The following is a 12,119-nucleotide window of genomic DNA, read 5'->3' as shown; positions in this document are numbered from 1 at the left end:
TTTGCATTGTCATGCCTCACGTTGATAAGCACAAAGAAATGTAAATAAAAAAGACCTATTTCAAAACCTTCCATACAACCTTTTTGTTTTATGACAAAAGACAGTTAATTAACATACTAGCAGTAAGCAGCTTCCCAAACTCATGCTAATTATGTATTCTGTTGGCCGGGACTGTAGTCATAAGGTAATTGGCTTGCAGTAACATGACATTTCAAATCATCTCTTGAAATTACATCAAAAAGCCAGCCTGTTTTGTTTTGATAGGGGAACAATCAATTTGATAAGTGGTAACACAGCTCATTGTTTCACATTAATTAGACTAATTGCTGCATGTTAGCCTCTGAAAGAGACAGAACTTGGAGAAGACAAAGGCTGTGGCCTTTAGCATTCAGTGCGTGTGATGGTTCCACTTGCTTGCACAGACTGTAGGCAGAAAACAGAGCTGTTAGGAGACAGCCTTGCAGGAGGCTGGGTGTTAACAGTAGTTTGATGTGTTATGCTTAATGCACTGGCTTTCAATGAGAACATCCGGGTTCCTGGGGTCCCACCGAGGAAAGGAAGGAATACAGGGAAGACTGGAGTTTGAGGGGTTATAATAGCCAGTGTCATTCCCTCCTCCAAAATTCATAAAATGGACATAGATGTCTTAAAACAGTCACTGAACCCAAACCCACAGCAGAACCCCAAGCCAAAACAGAACATAATACCAAGAGAAGAAAAACACAACAGAACAAGATGTGTCCCTTCCTTATACAACAAAAGTGTTTTAACTCACAGGGAACCAGGCACTGTCACTGTGGGAACTTAACACTCCTCCCCTGCTGTGCCTTTCAGTTTGACAGACTTATCTTTCTAGAAGTTGGAAACCTCGATTTGGCCAAATTGGACAGTGTGATTTTTCTGACCACTGCACATTGTCAGCCTCAGTTGGCAGCCATGAGAGTCTGGCTTGTGACCTGCCCGGCCTTCTGATTCTCCCATAGGTTGATGAGATCGTGTTACTGGGCGTCTGATGCAATGGAACACGAGTCCTTTCCAAGGAACAGGCGTCCAGCCCTTAAAACAGCCAACGCGCCGCCCCTGTCACTCCCACGCCGTCTAGTTATCCACATGCCACTTGGGGACATTGCTAACTCACTGAACAAGCGTGCAAATCGGGGCCTGTGGTGTGTGCCTACTTGCGTCTCTGCTGACTTTTGGATGTGAAGTGGGAATGCGGCTCACTGACGCTGCAGTTGCCTGCCACCAAATTCAGTGAGGGTAGTGAGGGGTCCATCCTCTGGTTGGCTTTGGGCTAAATTTCTAAGAGCCACAGTCTCAGACAACAGACTGCTCGCTGGCCAGTGGCAGCTCGATTGAAAGGATAGTTTTCCCATGTTCCGGGTGTGGAAAGGATTTTGTTTCTCACTAGTTTTCTTCAACTTTGCCAAGAGTGGTGTATTCTATGAACAGGAAGGACAGCTATATGTAAACATAGTAGTTCTCTCATAAGATACACAGCTGTACCACACATCCCAGAATTGTAAGTACCATGTTCCTCAATTTATAAATGCTTATGGGCTTTCATTGAAATGATGATGGAAATATGACAGTGAAGTCCAGACCTGGCTTGAAAAATGAATTAGAAACATTTAAATGAGATCAAGTTGCTTCTGTGTATGAAGGTGGGGAAGGTTGGCGGGTAGGTGGGAGGGTGTGGACACTGATACCAAAGGAGAGCATTTCAGTTCTCCTTTTTATCCCTCCCTCCAAGGCATGATCCTTTTCCAGGCACTTCAAAGCACAGATGTGTGCGGCAGGTTTAATTTGGTCATTTAAAAAAAAAAAAATAGCGTATGGTGTAGCAGAGGCAAGCAATTAAGTGATCGCTTCTACAAGTTAATAAATCTTCAACAGCCTTTTAAAAAGGTACAAGGATTTGTGATTTCAGTGTGCTAATGTGCTGTTTTCCCTGTGAAATCCCTGGGTTTATTCAGAAGGTAAATGATGGGAGGTGGGGAGAAGTACTAAGACAGGAGCCCCTTAACATTGAGCTTAAGTGCTGATTCCACTGAGGACAAGCGAGAACTTTGTTGAGATGCCAGCCTGCACCTGCCCTGTCGCTCTGCTTCTGTTGGTCTGTGCCCACCCCAGGCTCAGCTAAACCAGCTTCACTCACTGCTAAACCTTGCGGCAGGCCCAAAAGTGTTAGACTCAACTGTCTCCTTCTGAATGAGATATTGACCAGCTATAACTACCCAAACTGAGTTCAGTAACTAGAGAGAAAATTAAAGGATTCAGTTGCCAGGGGCTGCCAGAATCATCTTGAAAATGTACCTCACGCTGGCCATGAATCAGAGGACCAAGGAAGACAGGCTTGCTTGGTGTGAGGTGGTATATCATTTGGTTGGTTGGAAATTCTGGTTTTCTCTGTGCCTCAGAATTGTGGATTTGGACTGGCGGTAGGTGGGGAAGAGAGGTGCCTGCAGATTATTCTGTGGAGAGCCTTTGACCACTTGCTTGCCTAAAAAGAATAGGCCTATTATCTACTTCACAAAAGCTGACCCAAACAAAACACTGTAGAATGAAGTTACAAGGCTTTAGAGTGAGGAGGAAACTCTGACAGTAGGTAATTTCTGCTGAGTAGAAAAATAAGGATCAGAGAACATCAGGGACAGACTGGAAAGAATAGAATAGGGATAGTTTTTAAATAGGAATGGCTGGAAGAGCTATTTATTACACAAAGCACTCTGGACTATGGTGTTAGCATGAGTGCTGCTAAATCCAAAAGAAGGGAAGCCCTAAATGCTCTACCAAAAGTGCTCCCCCAAATTGTAGGAAGGGAGGGGACCCTCTTAAGGAATTTTAATAAATATTTGGTTTCTTTGGTTGTTACTATTAAATCGATGTCCTTCTGATGGGGACAGCCCTTGCTTCTGAGCCTATGAGGAAAAGTGAATGTGCTCAGTGGTGATGTGATCCACCTTCAGGGCATTCAGAAGCATCTGATGCGAGGGACAGATGATGGACAGCAATATCCTGTCCAGCCTTGGTTTCCAGCCACCAATAATTGGAGGTTTGCTGGGAGAAATCAGAAATTACTGTAGGTTCTGAAGATTGAACAACTTCTCATGAAATAGATTGTTTTGTATCTATGCAGGTGTCATTTGAATGTGTTGTTTCTCATGGCAAGTACACATGTTTCCTCATCACTGTGTCTCTATAAAAGACACTTCTGAGAATGCTAATGTTCTGCTCCTTGCACAGATGCCTCACTTTCCAGCTAAAGGGGCATCCGGTGGAGGACCTTCATGGGACAGGGACTTTCTCCACTTCAGCTTCCACTTACTAGCTAACAAAGCCTCTGATTTGCTTCACAGAACTGGGATTTTCATGACCCAAAGAAGAACCCATATTAAAGGAATAAAAACACTAATTTATAAGTCACCCTTGTGCCATCCCTGTAAAACAGCATGACACAAGCTATGGAGGAGACACTTTCATAATATAAAAGATCATATTTCCTTTTAGCAGATTACTTTACCTCTCTTAACTTTGGTTTCATGATCTGTAAGTGGAGGGAGTTGCTGAGAAAATTAAGTGAAGCTGCTGGCCTGGGAGCTAGCACCGATAAAGTACTTCAGGCCGCCATGTTGCAAAATGGAGGTCATTGATCTCTGGTAGTAAAGAATGGACACAGGCATTTGAAATTTTCTTCTGATGGACTCATGCCATCAGCAGATTCATGAATGTATAACCGGGGTGTCACACAGGGCCCAGTGTCGGATGACCCGAAGCTGGGTTTCATGTTTTGCTGCTGCCATCTTGAAATTCTTCATGTTGGTAAACAATATTATTTAACTTTCAGTGGGCCCCCACAAGACATGTAACTGGTCCTAAATGTAGATATTTACTTTCTGCCCCCAATTTCTACTACAAGTACAATTCCTAGTATACAATTTTTATTGAATATTTTAAAATAGCTTTTGGTATCATCAGGCACAAAGCAACCACTCAATTAATGCTCCCTCTTTTGGACGTTCTCACTTCTGCCTTCCTTCCATTAATGCTTGACTTGCTCCAACCTATTGTTCATCTCACTCCTCTCTTGCTCAAAGCCCCAGCCCTGTGAGAAGATGCTCCTTGTGTTCCCGTGCTTAGAATACCCTTCCTGTTCTGCGTGAAGGAATGCCATAGCTGCCTTCTTCAAATCTGCTGCCCTCTCTCCATTCTGATACATAATGTTTGGAGTTTGTTGACTGAATAAGTGAATACACAAACCAATAATTACCAGAGCTGCTAAGAGTACAACTGACTCATTCTCATCTCACCTTTAAAATGTTGTTTTTTTCCTCTGCTTTCCTTCCACAAAGTGTTTGAGCATCAGAAAGCCTCAAATGTGTATGAAACCAAAAAAACAAGCAGGAAAAATGATAGGCTGAGATAGAAATCAGCTCCTAAATATGAAAACTTGGTGGGAAATGAAGTGGTTATCATGGTAACCCATACATCAAAAATGAGATGTTCTCTGTGATCTCTATTATATGTGATACTATATTAAGTCATTTAACTCTTGTTTCAAGTTCTGAAAGCTTATGTTTTGTTTTGTCTCTTAGCACAAAGGGTTAGGCACCTTAAACACAGGCCATTTCTTGTTCCCAAAATAATAGGAGGTCTACAAAGGGATGAGTTATGAGTCAGTAAATTCTGTAAAATGGAATGTTAAATGTTGTGAATTTATGCAGTTTTTCAATAGAGAAACTCTCTGCTTTCATCAGATTCTCAAAGGGGCCTCTGGCCCAAAAGTAATTAAAGACCTCATCTTTGGTATTTCAATTTGAGAAAATTATGTTTCTTTCTTATTAGAAGAGAATACTGTATATTATGACTTATCATTAAAGGAACCAGTTCCTGACTTTCAGCAACTCCCCTTGCATACCCCAACAAATTGGCTGTCATTTCAAGAAGTTGCTTCTTAAATGATTTCAAGTTGACTGACAGATTTGTGGTTGCTTGCTTCAAAGTTACGTGTGTCTCTTCCATCCTCTTCTCTCCAGCCTGTGTTCTTCCTGCTCCTGCACATTCTTGGGCCACAGCTGTGCCCTAGGAAGAGGCAGCTGAAGCAGGAATGCCTTTGGCTCCACGGTGGTGCTTCCCTTTTGTAGCTTTGGGTTGTTTTCAGGATTCATATTGTTGATGCATTTGGGGCCTTTGTGACAAGATGTTAATGGTTTCCTGACTGGAAAGACAGCTGTGTTGAGAGGTGTTAAGTTTTCAGGAAAATCATCTATTTTACTAATTCAGATTTACCTGCACTTTTAGCTCATGTACAACTGAATTTTTGGTGTTTTTTTACCTTTAGAAACTTCTGTGCTCTTTCTTTTAGAACCATTTCATCTGAAAGGTCCTCAAAGAACTCCTACTTTTCCCTCAGTAATTTAGGGTATTTTTACTTACAGATAAATGTGGGCTCAGGAGACACACCTCCCTGAAGAGCATGCCATATTCTAGGCTGTGTAAATGATCATCTCAAATTACTGACAAGTGAAACATTGCTGCCATCATCACAGATAAATTCACCAGCTTACTAGAAGGGCCTGGAATGTCTCCGTTTTGCTCCAAGTTTACATTTATATTGAGGATGTAAGTTATGACAGGGAGAAAAGCAAAATATCCTTTTGATTAAGATTTTGAACTTTTATCAATATAAAAAATGGGGCCTCCCTGATGGCACACAGGGTTAAGTCACTGCATCCACAGCCATTGCAGCATGAGTTCAAACCCTGGCCAGGAAAGTGACACCTGGGTCACAGCAGACCTCTTCTGTCTCTCCTATTGTACCCCTCAACAGTGTATTTCAGTCAATCCTCCTGTTCTGCTCCCCACTCTGTCTCTGGTGAATCCTCTCACCCCCACTCATTTGGTCTCTACTCCAGATCTTGTATCCATAAATAAATACATCTTTATAAGAAGTAACCCTCATGATATAGGTTATTGGAAACAGAAACTTTACATGAAATGAAGTATAATGACCATAGACTGATACCAACAAGAGCTAAGTTCCTTTGGCATAAGGAAAGAAAAAATGTCATCGAACTTACAGAGACCTGAAGTATTCGCTTTGTATTCATTTGCTTTCCACTCACATTATTCAGACTCTGGATCTAAAGGACCTGAGCCCATGTGAAGCTCGAGGTCAAGGCATAATCCTCTGGACAGGATGCTCTCCTACTGCAGGCTCATCACACATCCATGTTCACCCCGCTGGGGCCATTGAAACACACCCCTGGGCCCCACTGCGTATCTCTGGGATGTGGAAACCTGAGTCCCTAGAGGAAACCCACAGAGAGGGGAGAACTGCCACTTATATACAGACCATGGACCTGACTGGGAATCAATTATCCTTTTTTTTTTTTTGTAATGAACTTTAAAATGAAATGACATCAAAGGGAATGATATCTCAGACTCACTACTGTACATTCCAGTGCTGTTGGCGCTTTCTGTTATCACATCCCTATTCTCCATATTTCCTGTCTATGTACAGTCTGGATTGAGAGATTCTTTATTATTTCTCCATTTTTCTATTCAGGCTTCCCGTGTGTGGACTGACCTTGCCTTCTGTGTAAATTGTCTCCTTTGTAACTGCCTCCACATCCTAGCACAACCAGACTCAAGGTTCATGTTTATATGTTCTCTTGGGTTTAGTGACTATACACAGACCCTCTGCTGTCCTGAGGAGTCAAACCCACCAATTGAGTAAACTGTGATTTTGTGGGTTTCGGTGGTATCTTTGGATGTCTTAAGTCTACTGGGATAGACTCTTCTCTGAAATATCTTCAAACATGGAAGAGATAGCAAGAGTTACTATGTAATGGGTAGAAATGCTGAACCAAATTTTCTTGGTCCTGAAAGTGAAAGCTTTAGGGATGAAAATGAAGAATAATTTTCATCCACTGTCAGTTTTTTGAAAACAGGGTCTGGTGGGTATTATTACAATGTTATGGGTTAAATAAGATAAGGTAATATTGACTGACTAAGCTCTTGGGGATAGCATACATAAATACTTAGAGTCTTCTTAAACTAGCAAGCAATTATAGTTAAGAATATTAACACTTAGACTGGAGAAGGCCTTGAAAATTATAAATCCATGAATCTTTATTTATTTTTTTAAGGGGATTTAGAGCTCTGCTGATTTAGGTGCCTATTCAAGTTATATGTCATGTAACTGATATTAATAATAATTTTCAATGTAGCAACAGAGATATCTTTAAATAACAGTAGTCCATATAATAGAGATATCTTGCATGTAGTATGTCATATAAGTAGGTGGTATAGTGGGGCTCTTAAACTAACTCTTTAAATTAGTTAAATTAACTCTTTGACTCCCAGTAACTCAATGATTATCTGCTTTTATGCATGAAGAAAAGCACAGCACGAGGCAGTTAAATCATTCACCCAAGATCACATATCCCTATCTTGAATCTGCCATTTGCCTCCATCTCCATTGTCCCCACTTAATGCCAAGCTACCATTACCTCCCACATGGACTTCTGCAAAGACCTTGCAACTAGTTGCCCAGCATTCATTCTGTTACCCAGATAGAGTCTCCTTTGGTGGATTTAATGATCCATTTGAAGCTCCAAGGTGTTCATGATACTGTCCCACTAGTAGCACCATGTTGCTTGCAAGATTTCGTGGATTTTCAGCGGCATCTTTATCCTCTCTCCCTTCTGTGTTTCCTAAACAGAGCCTTTGCTGTATCTGGAGTTCTCTCTTATTTCCTATATCCCTTTTCACAGACTTACTTCTACCCCTCCACTCAGACTTAATAGAAGACACTGCCTCAGGGAAGCCTTCTCTGATACTCTTTGGTGCTGCCATCACAAGCCTTTAAACCCCCAGGGACTGTAGTTATTTGATTTACTATTGAATTCCTAAAGCTGATTCACACCCCGCCCTATGATAACGTTAATACAGTCAGTATTTATTGAAGAAAAGCAAGAAGAAAGCCCTTAAAGTATCAGAATCAATTCATTCTCTCTTCTTTCGACCTGGAATGGAGTCAAGCCTTGAATTAGGGTATCTGATTTGCATTCACTCTGTACTGGGTACTTATCGAGAAAATGTTTGCACTGGGGAGCAAAGGCAAAAGACCAATCAAAAGTGTTGCTGCAATGAATTCAAAAATCTCTATTCTCTACCCCAAAGAGGGAGGAACATAGCAACCCATTGCCTAAACTTGGTCTCTGCGTAATGATTTCCTCTCCCAAATTCTAGAAAGGAGCTGGAAGGAGCACTTTAAGATGGAGAACTTTGACAAACTCTACCAATCAGATGATCAAGATCAGTGTCAGCAGTGATAAGTCCTATTGATGGTATATACCTTTGATATGAGAGGATGAAAACAGCACTTTACTTCTCAAGCCCCAGTCTAACAATGAAAAAAAAAAATCCAGCAAATCTCAACTGAGAAATTTCACAAAATACTTGCCCAGTACTTCTCAAAACTGTCAAGGTTACTGAAGACAAGGTAGATCTGAGGAGCTGTCAGAGTCAAGAGAAACCTAAGGAGACAGGACAACAGAGTGTTCTGCTTTGTCTTGGACAGGATCCTGGAAAAGAAAAGAACAATAGTTAAAAATTAAGGAAATCTGGATAAAGTGTGGGGTTGAGTAAGTAATAATGAATGAGTACTGGTTGTTGGCTGTGACAAATGTACCCTACTTGTCTAAGAAGCTAACAGTGGAGAAACAGTGTGAGATCTAGAGATGTGAACTTTCTTCCACTATCTTTACAAATTTTCTGTACATTTAAAATGATCCAAAATAGAAAGGTGTTTTGTTATTGTTGTTTTTTAAATAATGATTAGATTTTGGAGTTGGGTGAGTGAAAACGAGCCTGTAGTGTCAAAACAGCAAGGGAATTGCTTAAGAGGTATGCATTAGAAAATGTGCAAGAAGCTGGTCTTGAAATCAGACTTTAGAGTTTGGAGCAGCCAGGAGCTCAAGATGAGATTACACACAAAGTTTGGTAGAAAAAGAAGGAAGGTAATTGGATAGAGATAGAAGAGAACATAGAAGTCAGTGACGGATTTTTTTTTTGAAAATTTGGAAAGATGTGTCTCTATCTACTGATAACATCAAAGAAAAGTTATTCAAATTCTTGTTCGATTCACATATAAGAACAAGGTTCTAGAAAAGTGATGGCTCAATGTATGGTTGGGGATATAGATGGATTGATTTAAAGGTGACCTTGAAATGAGCCTTGTTGTTGTTGAGAAAATTCCTAAATATTGGTATCTGTAGGTCCATTATCTAGACCTCATATGACTTCTGAATAGAGTCCTTCATTGTCCTGCCCTAGGGACACATAGAGATTCTGGGATCTAGGATACAGAGTGATTCTGTGTGCCCCATAGGGAGGAGGAATGAGGGTCTGTAGGTATTCTTATAATGCCTGTGTTTCAGGACCCATCAGCATCCCCACTTCATGTCTTTAGAATTTCTCCAGCTCAATTTCTCCCAAAGCAAATTAAGGAGGAAAATTGCCTTCTATGCTTTGTAGAGTGTTAGTGGAAAAAGTGAGGGAGATTTTCATCCAACTCCACATGTTCTTAGACTCATGCCTCACCACTGCCTTCAACCAATATCTAATACCTACATTTTGAGCCTTCAGCGTAAGGAGTCCTACATCTTGGTGATATCCTACTTTGCCTTCGCTTGTGGGGTACTTCCTGTATATCTGCAGCATTTACTATTCTACCCTCTTTTTTTTCAACTTTATGTGTCAGAGCTCAAGATTAACTGTGTCTCTTCTTTTCAATAAAAATGAGGTTTCTATTTCTTTTTGTCTCAGTGATGATTTCTGAGACTAAGGGAAAAGCAAAGTCTTTCTCAAAAGTAAAATTCTAGGGTTCAACATAGAAAATTACCTTTGTTTCACAATGTTGTTTCATATGTGTCACATAGTCTGATTATTTATTTGTCTATTTTAATGAAAAGGCAGCTATAATTAAGGCACAAAACTGTCAGTTTATTTTCCAGCGAGTATATTGCTTTAGGGGCTAGTTTCTGCCATTGGGGGCAGTCCTCACATTTTTGAGAAGTAAGCAGTCTTCTTCAAATGATGCACAAATCAAAGTTTATTTTCTGGAATGGAAATTATCTGAACCTGAAGCCCTTCTTTGTACCACCTCATTCACATTTTTTCACTTTTTAATATTTTAGTAATTAAAAATATATATTTCTTTATGCACAGAAGAACTGGGGTATAGGCCAGAGGTGTGGGGGGTTGAGAAGACTCACCAGAGACAGAGTGGGGAGCAGAACAGGCGGATCTACTAAAATACACTGCACAGGGAGAGCAACAGGGCAGTGAGGAGAGGTCTTCCATGTCCTGTGGGCTGTCCCCCTGGTTGGGAATCTACCTCATGCTGCAGTGGCTGTGAATAGCTTCATTGTGCTGCACATTAACTTGTTGTACCACCAGAGAGGGCCTAGTGATTTTTTTTTTTTTAAACAGAGGGGAAGAAATGAGAAATTTTGGCTCTTGAATTCTTGTTCTGTTCTCTTGTCAGCTAGTTGAGGGTGAAGCGGGAGGAAAAGAGTTTCCTCTGGGTCTGCAAAAGGAGGAAAAGTTTCTAGTGACTAGAAGAAGAGGAGAAATGTCTAAAAGGCTACAGGTTTCCCAGGCTCATGTTCCCTAAAGATACAGCTCATGCAATCCAGGGAAATCATTTTTCAGAGAAATACTGTCCTTTTCACTCATGCAACTTGAATTTGCCTTTGGTAAAAACCCACATTGTTCAAGAAACCTTTGCTTTTCTCCTTTCTACTCTGCCCTTTCATGATACTCTGGAGCAATGGCTCCAATAGCTGAGGTCTCCCAGAGGAAACCACTGTTCTAAAAAGGGAATTAGTCCATGGGACTAAAAGAGTATGGACCCTGCTAGTAAATATCAGCTTCAACCAAAGCTATTTGCTTAGAAGATTCCACATGGATACATCTTTGTTTTTCCATGTGGTCATGGGACTATTTTATCCCTTTCTGTAATCTGTGTTTTCCTCTAGAAAGAGAAGTTGGAGGATTGAGAGAGAGGGCTGACTATACACAGAATATAGTTCCCACCTACAGAAATGAGAACGTGTTTGGCCTCTCATTCTGCAAGCTTTCAAGTTACCAAGGGAAACTTACCTTTAGGGATATTTTTCCCGAGGACAGATTGTCCCCTAGAGCCCCAGACCTACAGGAGTTTCTTTCTTCTTACGTCAGCCCATGGTCTTTCCCCTCATGCTGTCATGCCTTAGCTAGTGAGGCCAGGGTTTAGTTTGTAATCATGAATCCTTGGAAGGCAGGAGGCCAAGGCTTCCTAAATTGCTCACTATGCCTCATTGTAAATTTATATTGAACTCTTAATGGTGGAAGCATTAAAAAAAGTGGAGCTTCTGAAAGGTGATCTCATCTCAGTATTTTTTTTTTCTTTTCTATAGTCTGAGTTAAACCACATTATTTAAAAAAAAAAAATCCTTAGTTAAGCCAAAATTCTGAAAGTGTAATTGTCATTGAATTTACTTTAATGATAAAAATAGGAAGGATGTAATCATTCATTCAGAAAATGGTTATTGGACCTGCTGTGTCCTGAGGCATGCTCCTAACCTTAAAGGCCCATTCTCTGGCCCTGAAAGATGGGAAGAACAACAAAACACAGTAAAAATCAAAACTTTATAGTACCTGTTAGGATATATTTTGTGCATAACATATTACCTGAATGCTTGCTGGCTTAGAATAATACATGTATGTTCTCAAATAGTTTCTAAACCATGAACCTAAGAGCAGTTGGCTATTTCTGGCTCTGGGTCTCCATAAGGTTGCACTCAGGTTGGCTAGGCAGCAGTCATTAGAAGGCATGGCAGAGCAAGGGGACTCTTCTTCCAAGTTCATTCACATGGCTGTCAGCTGGAAGGTCCAGTGCCTCTCCATATGGGTCACCATGGTAACTGGCTCCATCATAGCCCGTGACTGATGAGGGGCTGGGGGGGGAGGGAGAGTGGCAGGGGCAAATGGCGGCTGTGGTGTTTCTTATAACCTGGGCTAAGAAGTGACAAACCACCACTTATGCTGTATTGAATTGTTCATAGTCT

The 12,119-nt window shown here is 40.9% G+C and overlaps 1 protein-coding gene across 4 annotated transcripts in view; it reads left to right on the top strand.

Annotated features, from left to right (window-relative positions):
• ESRRG (estrogen-related receptor gamma) overlaps positions 1-12,119 on the top strand; it is a 535,542-nt gene that overhangs the window by 250,248 nt on the left and 273,175 nt on the right. The gene's annotated exons all lie outside the window — the stretch shown is intronic.

This window comes from Condylura cristata, unplaced genomic scaffold (assembly GCF_000260355.1).
Source record: "Condylura cristata isolate star-nosed mole 26May11 unplaced genomic scaffold, ConCri1.0 scaffold00018, whole genome shotgun sequence".
Taxonomy (NCBI): Eukaryota; Metazoa; Chordata; class Mammalia; order Eulipotyphla; family Talpidae; genus Condylura; species Condylura cristata.
This window is presented reverse-complemented; position numbering and strand designations above follow the sequence as displayed.